This window comes from Bombina bombina, chromosome 4, assembly GCF_027579735.1.
Source record: "Bombina bombina isolate aBomBom1 chromosome 4, aBomBom1.pri, whole genome shotgun sequence".
Taxonomy (NCBI): Eukaryota; Metazoa; Chordata; class Amphibia; order Anura; family Bombinatoridae; genus Bombina; species Bombina bombina.
The window spans coordinates 773,916,786-773,932,258 of NC_069502.1; positions in this window are offsets into that span (position 1 = coordinate 773,916,786).

The window sequence follows — 15,473 nt, forward strand, 5'->3', positions numbered from 1 at the left end:
GCCTGTCGTGAGCCAACCTACTGTTTAGTTTTATTAATGTTAGTTCTAGAGTTAGGTTTATTTTATTTTATTGTTATTTAGGATGTTTAGTTGTATTAGTTTATAAAATAACAAAAACCCCAACGTCAAGGTACATATGCATATCACTTGGATGTCATTCAAATCTGTTGAACATGCTTACAATTCTCACTATAATTGTGATTATCACATTCTAATGTATCTGATAAGGTATTTATCAATCTTGTAAACTCTTTGCACACCCTGTGTGGTGTATTATTGGATTTGCTTTATCGTTGTACCTTGTGTTGGCAATAAATACAATTTAAAAAAAAGAATAATAACAAATAATAGGAAAATAAGACAAAAATAAATATGTGGTTTATTAAATAACAAATTAAATCCAAATAAAAAATAAAATGAGGAGCATTGAAATTTGTGTACTTATCTGTTCAACAGCAGCAAAAGAAAGAGGACGTTATATTTTGTATTGGTTAGTTAGTGATTGTCACTTGTATCCTTATTGGCCAGTCTCTCCTTTGCTCTACTGGTCATACTGTTTAAATTTAAAAAAAAATTAACTTGTTTCTCTGTTATTTAAAATTTTCTATATTTATTGATGTTATATGTTATGAACTTTTAAAAGCTGCATTGAACAGTAAAGAAAGAGATAGCAAAATATGAAGTCTCTGTGCTTGTAATAAAATTACAATGCATTACACAATAAAGTAGCACACTTATTACAGGTTGAAGTGAGCGCAATTGAATTGAAAGCACGTTGGAATAGTGTGGCTTCAGAGCTCAGGTTAACTGTTACGCTCGACTAAAAAGTGAAAAAAAAACCCCATCAAAAATACATTGAATAGTACAGTTACAATTATAATAACATTGATAAAAAAATTATTAAAAATTACTGCATATGGGGACTTCCGGGAGGCGGCCATCTTACTGGTCAAATAGAGCTCCAGCTCCTGAGTCTCTACTGATAATCTCACAATATAATGCAGTGATTCAGCTATATCGTGTACACTTTGCTGGAAATACACTGCTGAATGCACCTAGATCCTGTATTTTGCCCTCAATCCCGGACTTTTTTTCTTGGGGCCTTTCCCCCCTATACAAGGAACCCCATCATCTACCGAACTCCTCGACACGCTGTATATGTACAATCACTATTTTTTAACACCTTTACATTCCCATATTAACTTCCATAAATACTCCACATTGGCGACCTTCTGGAATTTCTACAATCCTTACGCAATGACTACAGAGTCAAATTTGCTGTGGACCTCAGTGATGCAATTAAATTAAGCCACCACTACTGTCTCTCTTATTATCCCCTCTCCTTCACGCCATGGAGTCTGATAAGTTACTCCCTGCTCTTCATGGCCCTATAGCTAACTTGAAAATACAGGAGACAGATAGAAAAGAAAAGAATCAAGGAAATGCAGCATCTCCAGTCAAAAAGTCTGCAGCTACCCGTGCCTACTGGACTCTTGATATTGCAAACTCTGCTAATCTCCTTGAAGGATTGGGAAGCAAGAAAATAACAGAAGTTAGTTAAACTTAATAGTTTTAAGATAGTTAATATTATGTTTAGTGCCAAAGCTAATATGATTGGTTTAATTTTATACTACTTCAAGGGGCCAATTTACCAATGCCTGGCGGACATGATACGTTGTAGTGTATCATGTCCACCAGACATCGCTGAATACCGACAGTATACGCTGTCGGCTTTTAACATTGCACAAGCAGTTCTGGTGAACTGCTTGTGCCATGCTGCCCCCTGCAGATTCACGGCCAATCGGCCACTAGAAGGGCAATTGGGCAACTAGAAGTGTCAATCAACCTGATCGTATCTGATCGGTTGATTGCTGTCTGCAGCCTCAGAGGTGGCGGACTAGTTAAAGACTGCTGCTTCTTAACTGCTGTTTCCGGTGAGCCTGAAGGCTTGCGCGTAAACAGGGGCCATTCAGTCCTTGATAAATTGGCCCCCTAGAGAGAGAAGACACCACAGGAGGACATTTGTAAAAAAATTATAGAAGTTGCAGCACTACATGGAAATCTTCCTTTATTGACACATAGTGGAGATCCAAAAAACAAATCACTTTTTGGGTGAACCCCTTAATTATGCAATAAGAGCAGACATCGGGGTCGATTTACTAAGCAGTCAATTCTGCTTATGCCGTGCGAGCCTTTAGGATCGCCGGAATCAGGAGTTAAGAAGCAGCGGTCGTAAGACCGCTGCTCCTTAACTTGTCCGACACCTCTGAGGCGGCAGACAGCAATATGATCGGGAAGAATCTGCAGGGGGCGGCATTGAACAAGCATTTCACCAGAAATGCTTGTGCAATGTTAAATGCTACAGCGGATCATGTCCATCTGACATTTAGTAAATCGGCCCCATAGGCTGTTCCATGTTTTGCTAAACTTGTGTGTTAGATTCAGAGGGGTTTATCGCTGCTCTTTGCATGTGTCAGAAGTAGCGTACTTATTACAGGTTGAAGTGAGCGCAATTGAATTGAAAGCGCATCGGAATAGTGTGACTTTGGAGCTCAAGTTAACTGTTACGCTCAACTAAAAAGTGAAACCCCCCCATCAAAAATACATTTGACAGTACAGTTACAATTATAATAACATTGATAAAAAAATTAATAAAAATGATTGCATATGGGGACTTCCAGGAGGCGGCCATCTTACTGGTCACATAGAGCTCCAGCTCCTGAGTCTCTACTGATAATCTCACAATATAATGCAGTGATTCAGCTATATTGTGTACACTTTGCTGGAAATACACTGCTGAATGCACCTAGATCCTGGATATAGGGCTCTCAATCTTGGTGAGGCTATTTTGCCCTCAATCCCGGACTTTTTTTCTTGGGGCCTTTCCCTATACAAGAAACCCCATCATCTACCGAACTCCTCGACGCGCTGTATATGTACAATCACTATTTTTTAACACCTTTACATTCCCATATTAACTTCCATAAATACTCCACATTGGCGACCAGACATAATATAGGGACTAACCTTCTGGAATTTCTACAATCCTTACGCAGTGACTACAGAGTCAAATTTGCTGTGGACCTCAGTGATGCAATTAAATGAAGCCACCACTACTGTCTCTCTTATTACCCCCTCTCCTTCACGCCACGCAAGCGATACTGCTCTGGAGTCTGATAAGTTACTCCCTGCTCTTCATGGCCCTACAGCTAACTTGAAAATACAGGAGACAGATAGAAAAGAAAATAATCAAGGAAATGCAGCATCTCCAGTCAAGAAGTCTGCATCAAGAGTCCTACTGGACTCTTGATATTGCAAACTCTGCTAATCTCCTTGAAGGATGGGGAAGCAAGAAAATAACAGATAAAGTCGGGGTCAAAGAAGCTATCTTGCATATTTTCCCACAGAACCCATGTAGTGTGCAGATAAAAAGTGACCCTGTAGAACTGAGGTCTGAATTACGAGTAATGCGCTTGGTTGATTTTTCCTACTCATGCAGAAATACCTTCTGAAGCTTCAAGAAGGGGATAGCGTTTTATAAGGGTATTGATCTGTGACTGGATAAACGCTAGAACTGCTCTTTGAGACTTAACCCCTTTGAGCACAGTATGATTTACTTATAAGTCTCCTGCATGCAGACTGAGGTTTGGGTTATTTTACTTTATTATTGCCTGAAATTTTAATTGATCTTACAGGGAGTGCAGAATTAATAGGCAATTTGTATTTTTGAGGATTAATTTTATTATTGAACAACAACCATGTTCTTAATGAACCCAAAAAACTCATTAATATCAAAGCTGAATAGTTTTGGAAGTAGTTTTTAGTTTGTTTTTAGTTTTAGCTATTTTAGGGGGATATCTGTGTGTGCAGGTGACTATTACTGTGCATAATTATTAGGCAACTTAACAAAAAACAAATATATACCCATTTCAATTATTTATTTTTACCAGTGAAACCAATATAACATCTCAACATTCACAAATATACATTTCTGACATTCAAAAACAAAACAAAAACAAATCAGTGACCAATATAGCCACCTTTCTTTGCAAGGACACTCAAAAGCCTGCCATCCATGGATTCTGTCAGTGTTTTGATCTGTTCACCATCAACATTGCGTGCAGCAGCAACCACAGCCTCCCAGACACTGTTCAGAGAGGTGTACTGTTTTCCCTCCTTGTAAATCTCACATTTGATGATGGACCACAGGTTCTCAATGGGGTTCAGATCAGGTGAACAAGGAGGCCATGTCATTAGATTTTCTTCTTTTATACCCTTTCTTGCCAGCCACGCTGTGGAGTACTTGGACGCGTGTGATGGAGCATTGTCCTGCATGAAAATCATGTTTTTCTTGAAGGATGCAGACTTCTTCCTGTACCACTGCTTGAAGAAGGTGTCTTCCAGAAACTGGCAGTAGGACTGGGAGTTGAGCTTGACTCCATCCTCAACCCGAAAAGGCCCCACAAGCTCATCTTTGATGATACCAGCCCAAACCAGTACTCCACCTCCACCTTGCTGGCGTCTGAGTCGGACTGGAGCTCCCTGCCCTTTACCAATCCAGCCACGGGCCCATCCATCTGGCCCATCAAGACTCACTCTCATTTCATCAGTCCATAAAACCTTAGAAAAATCAGTCTTGAGATATTTCTTGGCCCAGTCTTGACCTTTCAGCTTGTGTGTCTTGTTCAGTGGTGGTCGTCTTTCAGCCTTTCTTACCTTGGCCATGTCTCTGAGTATTGCACACCTTGTGCTTTTGGGCACTCCAGTGATGTTGCAGCTCTGAAATATGGCCAAACTGGTGGCAAGTGGCATCTTGGCAGCTGCACGCTTGACTTTTCTCAGTTCATGGGCAGTTATTTTGCGCCTTGGTTTTTCCACACGCTTCTTGCGACCCTGTTGACTATTTTGAATGAAATGCTTGATTGTTCGATGATCATGCTTCAGAAGCTTTGCAATTTTAAGAGTGCTGCATCCCTCTGCAAGATATCTCACTATTTTTGACTTTTCTGAGCCTGTCAAGTCCTTCTTTTGACCCATTTTGCCAAAGGAAAGGAAGTTGCCTAATAATTATGCACACCTGATATAGGGTGTTGATGTCATTAGACCACACCCCTTCTCATTACAGAGATGCACATCACCTAATATGCTTAATTGGTAGTAGGCTTTCGAGCCTATACAGCTTGGAGTAAGACAACATGCATAAAGAGGATGATGTGGTCAAAATACTCATTTGCCTAATAATTCTGCACTCCCTGTATTATGCATGATTAAGAAGTTAGTTAAACTTAATAGTTTTAAGATAGTTAATATTATGTTTAGTGCCAAAGCTCATATGATTGGTTTAATGTTATACTACTTCAAGGGGCCGCTGTAGTGTATCGTGTCCCCCAGACATCTCTGAATGCTGACAGCATACGCTGTCGGCATTTAACATTGCACAATGCAGGGGGTGTCAATCAACCCATTTGTATAGGATCGGGCAGATTGATGTCCGCAGCCTCAGAGCAGGGGGACGAGTTAAGGAGCAGCGGTCTTAAGACCGCTGCTTCTTAACTGCTGTTTGCGGTTTTTGTTTTTTACTAATATTAGTATGCTAAATATCGTGCCTGATATAGTTATTAATCTATATCTCACAGAGTATGCTTATGTCTTATATAACAAAAATGTTCAAGTCTATTTCTAGTTATATATCACCATATACAGACCATTGTAGTATTGGAGCATTTTGTTTTCTATTTGTTTAAACTGTATACTATTGCAACCATATATTGTATATTGATGTTTTTTAGTTTAGAGGAAAAGATAGTATACCACAAGGTTACGTATATTAATAATTCTGTAACCAGATGCAATCCCAAGATACTCATTGTATTCATATTCTGTATATATATGAATAGCTGTATATTTTACCAAAATACCATCAGTTCTATATAGAAATATGTATTTATGAATAAATAGAATATATTAGCACACTTAAGAAAATCCGATCGGGTTTGCATGTGAGTAAGTGTTAGGTTTTTTCCACTTTTCACACTCCATTGAAGTTTAGGGGGGATACTTAAACCTGTTTGCAATATTTGGACTTCAGGTACCCAACACGCATAAAAATCTTACTTCTAGTAGAGTTAATAAGCGGGAGCAATAACTAGTTCACAATAAAGTTTTTTAATGTACACAAATATTTGTTTTAGAATTCATGCTTTATGAGAACCACTTTAATGTTGTTTTTTGTTCTAAAAATAAGTTCTGCATTTTCAGAAATGTTCCTTATCATCTAAGAGCCTGCTGAGAATGAGGACCAGAGTTTGGTATGTGTACTAAAAAATTTAATGAGACAGTACCTCAATTTTACTAAATGTTTAAAAGTGACTCAAAGTGCCTTCAACTGTGTGTAGTGTTATCTGCTATATGTAGCTACGTGAAATAGAGTATAAGAACATACCAGGAAGTGACTCAAGGGATCAAGGGAAAAGAAAAGGGAATAAACATTTAGGTATTATTCCCTGGATGACCAAAACTATTTAGTTATCAAAGTGCAGTGCCAGATGCATAAATATTAAGTAGAAGAACAAAAAAGAAAGAAGAAAAAGACGTTTCAATGCAACTTATTGATGTGAGGGTGAATTCATTGTGGAGCCTCGTTGTTCTGAACTGATTAATTAGGAGCGATTATGATTTATATCTATTAAATCTATAATTATTATTGATGATTTTGCTAAGTATAGTACAGGGACACCCATTATTTTTTTTATTTTTTATATTTAAACGTTTTATTGAGGATTAAGCATCAAAGCAAATGTTACAGCATAGATGACCAGTAAGTTCACAGGGATATGTACATTACTTAGTTGTCATTACACATTGAGTACAGATATTGGTGGTGATGCAGAGCATATAAAATGTATATATCAAATAGAAATAAAATACAATATTAAATATCAACTATGTAAACCTCATTTTCTGTTTTTTGTTGTTGTTGCAAATGATGAAGTTCCCTATTGATAAGTAAAAGGGCAGCTCTTGGACCTGTATACACAGATGGATATGCTTTTGTGATATTTAGCAAATGGAATGATACAACCACGTTATCTTCGTCAATCTGCTGATTACATAAAAATATGAAAGCCCAGAAACTAAACAGCTGTTAGTGTTCTGGAGTGTACTATTAATTAATTAAACAATTACCTGCAGTGGGAAGTAAGTTGTGATGCAGCAAATATAGAGGTAATGATATGAGGTTGGGGAAGAGGAAGCTAGTCTTGTTGCTAATTACATTGTAGCATGACCAAATCTATCTGATGTGAATATGCTGCCATCTAGTGTTCTTAAGAGTAAATAAATTTAAATTATGTTGAGACATGCAATGGCTCTGTCTGCTCAGTGTATGTTATTTCAACCCTCTCACTGCCCCGGCCGCAAGCTGTGACTAATGGGCTCTAGCCCATTAAACATTTAAGCCATTTTAAGTGCTTAAAATTATTTATAAATGTCTCCTAGTGCCATCCATTATAATAAATTAAAGGGTATAAGTTGTACAAAATAGTGGTATATAGCGGGAAAGTAATAACAAATCTACTGCCTCCCAGCGTAGCTACAAGATCTGTGGGAGATGCATAATAACTTAACAATTAAGAGTAAACATGCAATGGTACTGCAATCCCCTGAACCCCCTTAGCATGTAAGCCTAAAAGTCCAGCTGTTTGTAGATCACCTTCTTAAGAGCTGACTACAACAGTGAAACTCTTGGCAGGCCCCTCTACCCTATAATTGTTTTGTTGTACTCCCCCTTTGTTTACAGCGCTGCAGAATCTGTTGGCGCTCTACAAATAACTGATAATAATAATAATAATGGTATATAACACTGAGTAAACATAACAACACACAACTGGACAAATCCAAGTAATCATCACTACCCACAGTTTAGGAGTGATAACGGGTACAATTCTATGTGTGCTCAATCTGCCCCCAAACACTAATATTATTAATATATTTTTCAAGAGCTGAAGGTGTCAATAATGTGAGAGCATTTGTAGTGCGTTTTGCGGTATAAATTTAACATTATAAGATAACAAACAATAAATGAGTGAGAAACACAGTGAACATATCCTACATGTTGAAATGCCATATTTTTAAAGCATACAAGACTAGTGATATCAGGTCGGGGTTCTCTTCAGCCTGTGTTAAGTCTTATGGATAATTGGATTTTTACTGCAGAAAAGTGAGGAAGGTACCGTAGAGTTGTGGTTGTTATACCATTGATAGAATTTGTTGGTATAGTTATCTCAGTCTCACAGGGTGCTGATGGTGGATCACTTAAAAAGGATGATTCTTCCCAAATGTTTACAGATGCAATTCTGAGTGCTGATAGTCCATTGCCACTAGTGAGTGTGTAGCCATAGGCTTCTGTAGCAAGGTTTCCCCCCAGCAGGGGAGGTTGTGCTGTGCTCTTCAAGCCCTGTATTGTGATTTTAAGGAGATTTTCCTCTGCACCCGCTGTTGATACTGTTAGGCTATATTGCGCCAGGACGGATGACCTGCTCATGTGTGAAACAGAAGGCTCCAGATTATTGTCCATGTGGACAGCTTAACATTATCGTTGTGCTGGTCATTTTGAGGTTCTTTGGGTAGCACACATGTCTTTAATTCAACTGTGGGAAAGCTTAGGAAGCAAGTTTTTTATTCTACAAGATGCTGCATCTTCCGCTCATTTTTTTAGAGAGTCCTGTTCCAGTTCCTCCCCACGTAAACGCTCTGGTGGCTATTCGTAGCATTCTATGAAGTCTCTGGGCAGGGATCTCTGGTAGAGTTTATCCAGCAGGATCTCTAGTTTGGCAAAGCATTGCTCTAGATCACTCTCCCACGTATTCGCCATCTTGGAGTATGCTTCAAACGGCTATGTTAAACGTTGCAAATTTGTTAGGCTGTGCAGATGTGAATAGTATATCGTACCATCCGGTGTTGAGAAAAAAGCTCAGTAAGACAGGTATCAGCAGTCAGCACTGTTAACCCGGTGAGACCGGGGGGGGGGGGGAGTCGCTGCCTAGTGGTAGACCTCCGTCTTAGGCCGATCTGTGGCTCTGGTTCCATGAATACAGCAACTATAAGCTGGAATGTAGCCACAGGCTTTTATGTAGCTACTATTTGATGGTTGATGAAGAAAGATGTGCTGTTTGAGCTCAATAATCAGTGGATTAGAGAGGATACTGTTAGAGCTCACAGAGAATGCATCCTGTCAGGTACGCCGTTCGGATATGCCATTATTTTTAAATAATTGGCGCAGATGTACGGCAACAGGTTAGATAGTAGCCATTTACTTTGGGAGTTAACAGTTACTTATCAGTGTTATATTAGGAACCTTTTCTACTTTGCCGTATGTGCTCCAATGGGAATATTCACCCATTTTGTACTAGTTTTTTTATATTATTTGACTGGAGATCATTATTGCCATTATAGGCTTTGTTCACCTTACATTAGCAGTTGCTCATAGATTTTATTTATGTTTTACTGAATCAGGAGGTCTTCTATAATCCTGGAATTCAATCAGGCCCCAGCAGCTGCGTCCAAGATGGCGGAGTCCCACCCCAGACAAGGATCGAGCGGGAGGCAGGAAAGGAGTCACAGCCTCAGGTGGGCACCACAGGGTACCTTGAAGAGTCCTCAGCTCCAATGACTGGAGCTCACAGAAGCCCAAACTTTATTCCTAAGAGCTGTCCACCCCTCAGACACACTTGACTCACACTAGCTGCTCAGACACACTTGGCTCACACGAGCCAATCAAGCTGAATGATGATCCTCTTCAAAGCTCAAGGTATATTTTGTCTCCCCACTGCTGAATTGAAAAATGTATGGGTTACAGCAATCAAAAGTATTACTAAGTGCTCCAAAGCTCAGTCTCAATGAGTCTTCCCTCTCTGATCGTTAGCTCTGCCCTGGGATAATTTTTTAATTTATATGAAAAAACGGCCTATGCAGAATATGTACAACACAAAGCTTAGATTTATTGTATATGTAGATGTTGATGCTAAAATACATTTACCAAATTGCTAAAAATGGAGATATCAGTCAGCAAGGTCCAGGATAAGACTTATTTACAATTCTGATATTTCACTTGAAAGGCTACAATAAATGTATAACTTCTACACACGATTTCTGATCAGTGCACCTTTAAAGTGAATGCCAGTGAAATGAGGATTGTTAATTTATCCCGGCTCTTGCTGATTGTTAATCACTATTCTTAGGAAATAAAGGTTAGCTTTAAAACTTATATATTTTAGCATCTACATATATAATAAATCTATATTTCTGGAGAAAAAAAAATTGGAGTTAATTAAGGCACTTCACTCACATTTTTGTTATTGAGCTACTGATTTATTTACTTATTGATATTATATGAACTTTTCCATTTTTTATATTGAGAACCTAAAACTAAACAGAATTTTAAGAAAATAATGGACACTTTTATGAAATACTATAACAATGAAGTACAAATTTGGATCTGGTAATACACATTTAGAACATTTTCTTTATTTTTCCTTATGATAATGCTTAGTTAGATGTAGTTTATAATTACAATGCATTACAAAATATAATGAATACACCAGTTTTACATATTACTATTCAAGCTGCATATGTTGAGATAAAGCATTTATTTTCATTTCAAAAGCACATCTGTGCACACATACGCACAAAAGCTGTTCTATAAGTATATACAATATATTTTTTCTAAATGTTCAATAGCAGGAAAGAAGTACTAATTTTCTTTTCTTACAAATGAATAATTTGTTAAGCTTAATGTCCTAATTTATTAAAAATAGATTTTTTTAGTCAGATTAAAGATGTGACAGTATAATATTAAAAGCAGAAACTGTTGTGTTAATGTGATAAATGAAAAAAAAGATTATTAATAAAATCCTTACAATTAAAATAACTCCTATTTGTAGAGGGATGGGATGCTAATTATACTTTAATAGCACTAAATTACAAGTGAGGTGCAAACGATTGCGCTAGCTTTATCGTGATTGTTTGCACCCCCTTTCCATTGTGCTTGCATTACAAGTGGAGCAATTTTCTTTTTTTTTTACATTGTTTACACCCTGTATAACAATCTTTCTGCCTTGTTTCCTATTTATGAACTATTGCTGCCTGTTTCATAATACCTAATTCCCACCTGCCATCTGTATCATTGTAATTCCAGTTGGGGTCGTTAGTTAGAACTATCTGGGCTAACCTGAAGATAGAGGTGTGATGGTTATGCTCAGGAGGGTCAAGGGTTTCCAAGGCACTTCCAGTCTTTTGCCATCTGACATCAGTGATTTGAGGAGGACATGTGTGTATGAAATATAGTTTGGAAAGTTTTTCTAGCGCCCTTTGGGTCATTTTGGGGTGATATCATGAGGTCACTAGTAGTGAATGTTACATGAACATGATGCTCGGTTATACCCCCTGTACCTGGAAAGGGAACTACAGGTAGGGGAGCCTGCATTTTTGTTTCTTCTTCTGTTTTCAGTTGGCTACATAAGGCATATCTCTGTTGTTCATTCTGGGGTAAAGGTTTAACTGCTGTGTTATATTTTTTGTTTTTTTTGCCCTTTGGGTGAGACTCCAGTTCCAGGTGCTCAGACCCCCGCTCTGCCTTCTCCTGAAGTTCTTCTCCTCCTACGTTATCAAACTATCTAAATAGAATGAGCTTCTGGAGGGGAATGAGGAGGCACCGGGAGACCGATGCTTCTGGAACTGGGGACCGTTGAGATTGTCATCTAAGGTCACAGCAGCTGCTAAAGCTTCGGGTGCGGAGGCTCCGGAAGCTACATCAGGTGCAGAAGGCTTGGGTTCAAGTGTTCCCAAGTAGGTTGGACTGGGTATGCCTGGAGGAGATAATGGTGGTGGGTGTGTGTGTCTGTATGAGTGATGTGGTCGAAATAAGTTTGGTGCCAGTACCTAAACTTGGGGATTCATGGGCAGTATAGGTGGTGGCAACGATGGAGGCAATGGATAACCGAGACCTAAAAGGTCATCAGGTTCCACATATGCCAGAGGTGGATGGTGTAATGGCACTTGAGTTTTGACGTCCGCAACCCTACTATTCTCAAAAAGGTAATAGTAGTCCATTTGTCCGTGGCGAACATTGGCCAAAAGTTAAGAGAGTTTTCCCCAATTTGTGTACAGTGAAACATGAGGAAAATCCTTCTCTATTTGCTTTGACAGTAGTGACCCCATTATTATGGTCCTGTTCCTTAATCCCTAATCAAGTCCCTGCAATTACTATAGGACAATACCTCAACATCCCTAACTAGCGGGAGAGATTAGTCCTATGATCTCTTGGGTCAAAGTGTGTCCTGGATCACAACTGGATCACAAAGTGTGTCCTGGGTATTTAACTGCCAGACAGGTGTCCCGGTGATTTAAGGATGTTCCAGTATATCAATTATAATGCATAAGAGCAGCAACACAGTAAAGAGCTTAAAGGGACATGAAACCCAAATTTTTCTTTCATGATTCAGATAGAGAATACAATTTTAAACAACTTTCCAATTTACTTCTATTATTTCATTTGCTTCCTTCTCTTGTTATCATTTGCTGAAAGGATTATCTAGGCAAGTTCATGAACAGCAGAGAAACTAGGTTCTAGCTGTTGATTGGTATATATATTGAATGTGATTGGCTCACCCATGTGTTCAGTTAGAAACTAGTAGTGCATTGCTGCTCCTTCAACAAATGATACCAAGAGAATAAAACAGATTAGATAATAGAAGTAAATTAGAAAGTTGTTTAAAATTGTATTCTCTATCTGAATTATGAAAGAAAAATTTTGGGTTTCATGTACAGTTAAGTGTACATATAACCAGTGTGTGCAAGTGAATGCATAAAATATATATGAAATATATATATATATATAAATATACATACACCGTATATATATATATATATTGTACAATTAATTGGGATCCCTTTGATTGTTTTTATGAATGTATGTTTTTAAGAGAGTTTGCTTTTGTTTTTATGAAGATATAATTTTTGTACAATAAATATATATATATTTCATATGTAGTCACTTGCACACACTGGTTATATGTACACTTTAGCCCTTTATTGTGGCACTCCTCTTATGCAATATACTGTCTTTGTATTAGACTAGGAGATCTCAGAGGAACTTGTGGGTTTTTTGATGTCTTGTTGGCGCTATAATATCTCCATCTAGATTCCAGTTTATCAATTAAACAGGGTAAAAGACCAACACCATATATCAGACAGACACAAACACAAAGATGTGGGGAAAGACACTCACGGATCGGTCCACATATGATAGATCATGTCCATTGTTTGCGGTCTGGTCCTCAGGACATACTTTCTTATCTCCTCCTCGGGGCTCCCCGACCAACAAGACAAGACCACACACAGGCAAGCAACTGACCTGAATTTGATGGATGCACGTAGATGATTGTTCCTGGCTGGGGAGTCACGGAAGGTCAACCTAAAGAACGTCCCACCAGAATCACCATCTAACTGTTGTGAGTGTGTTTGTCTCAGGTGGAGAAATTAGAGAACCTCAGGAGAGGCAATCTTTATTCACTATTGCATTAGAGTTTCACAGCAATGCCAGTAAGCCGGAACACCATTCCATAAACAGTTTATATACCCTCTTATGAAGCATATAAACGACTGACTGATATGTGTTGTTTTTGCTAGAAGCATGTGTAATACATTTTTGGAGTCTTACCAGGTACTTTTGGTCTAATTAGCGTATACAAGACAAGAAAGCTAACTGGGAAGGTACAGAAGGATACATGACAGGATGCAGGAGAGTAAGAGAGAGAAATTTTAGTATTAGAAAGAGAACAACATGGCGCAAACAGGAAGTAAGTCATACAGAAAATAGCAATTAGTAAATAAGTAAGCAGCAGCTTATTACACAAGTATACAAAGATGATACATCACAAGTTAACCATACATAGTCCTCCTCCCAAATCAAACCTTCAAATTTAGTTATAACTTCTAATGTATCCTTCAAATATACTCAAGTATTTTTGACCAAAGATTGAAAATAATGATCGACAAATAATGATTGATAACAGGTTGATAGGGTCCTTATGTACTTCAGGATAGACACTTTAAGGTTTACTTCAAGCAGGACTAAAACTCATCATTATTAGCAACATTATTCCCCTTAGCTTTACCTAAGAGTGCTTGTAATTCTCTATAGTTTAATCTGGTGCAATGCTATACAAATGGAAATCGTCTTTTTACCCTGTAAGTTTGCAAGGTTAACAAATCCCCATATTTGCAAAAATGGTGATGGAGGATATTAACAATTTGTTTGATTAAAAACAGAATAGGCATAATGATAACCTTAATTCTGGAACAAAAATCTCTCATGAAATTGATGGATAATGAAAATGTTGTGATAAGGGCCTCCGATAAAGGCGTTGGTATTGTTATATAAAATAGGATTATCTGAGAGAAGCATATAATCTGGGTGATAGGCAAACGCCAACATCCCTATATTAGTTTTTATTGATACTATCATAATATGTACTGTTTTTGGAATGGCTCTGTTCATTGGATGTTCATCTTATTTTCTTCTGTATTCATTTAGAATGTATAAACCTTGCCGTCTTTGAAATCCTGAATGTCTCTAGTTAGCTTCTGATATTTACAAATGTTTTTCTCGAATTTGCCAGTTCTAGTTTGTATACTTTTTTTTTTTTTTTTTTTTTAAGTTTCAAATTTTTTATTGATAAATAATATTCTCAATTACAGAGATAACATAATGAATGATTTTGGAGCACGCAGGCTCCTACAGGATGTATAAACAGAAAATTGAAACAATTTCAACATTTCAGGTTGGAATGTATTCATAAGATGGTAAGTGAGCGTGATATAGCTCTTATCATAAGAGGTAGGTTAGTTGGGATGGGGAAGGGGCTGGAGAGGAGAGGAAGGGTGATAGTAGGGTTAGAGGTAGAAGGAGAGTTCTTATTCAGAGGATAGGCATCAGAGGTCATCTAATGCGTGTTTACTCTAGTGTTCGGGGACCAAGTAGTGGTATAGCAGGATTGCCAATCCGCCCACACTAGTTCAAACAGGTCCGAATTATTTAGGGAGTAAAAGATAGGTTTCTCCATGTTGTAGATATATGCCATATAGTTTAGGATGCATGACCATTTTGGGGGCGTCTTGGTTTTCCATGCTTGGCTATAGTCGCTTTAGTAGCTGTTTAATGTAAGCGGAAATACTGGCGCTGAAAGCAGGGTAGTACACAAATACAATATACGGGTAACCTAAAAGGGTCTACCTTAGCAGAAATATAATCGTTATAAAAGTCAATAAATGGTAATAGCCTAATATATATCTTAGAAAATATATTTAATAGTGTAAAATTACAATACAATCAAGATTATAAAATCAGTGTTAATAAAATCAGTACATATATACTAAAAAGTAATTAATGGGGCCCTTTAAATTAGTTTGAAAAA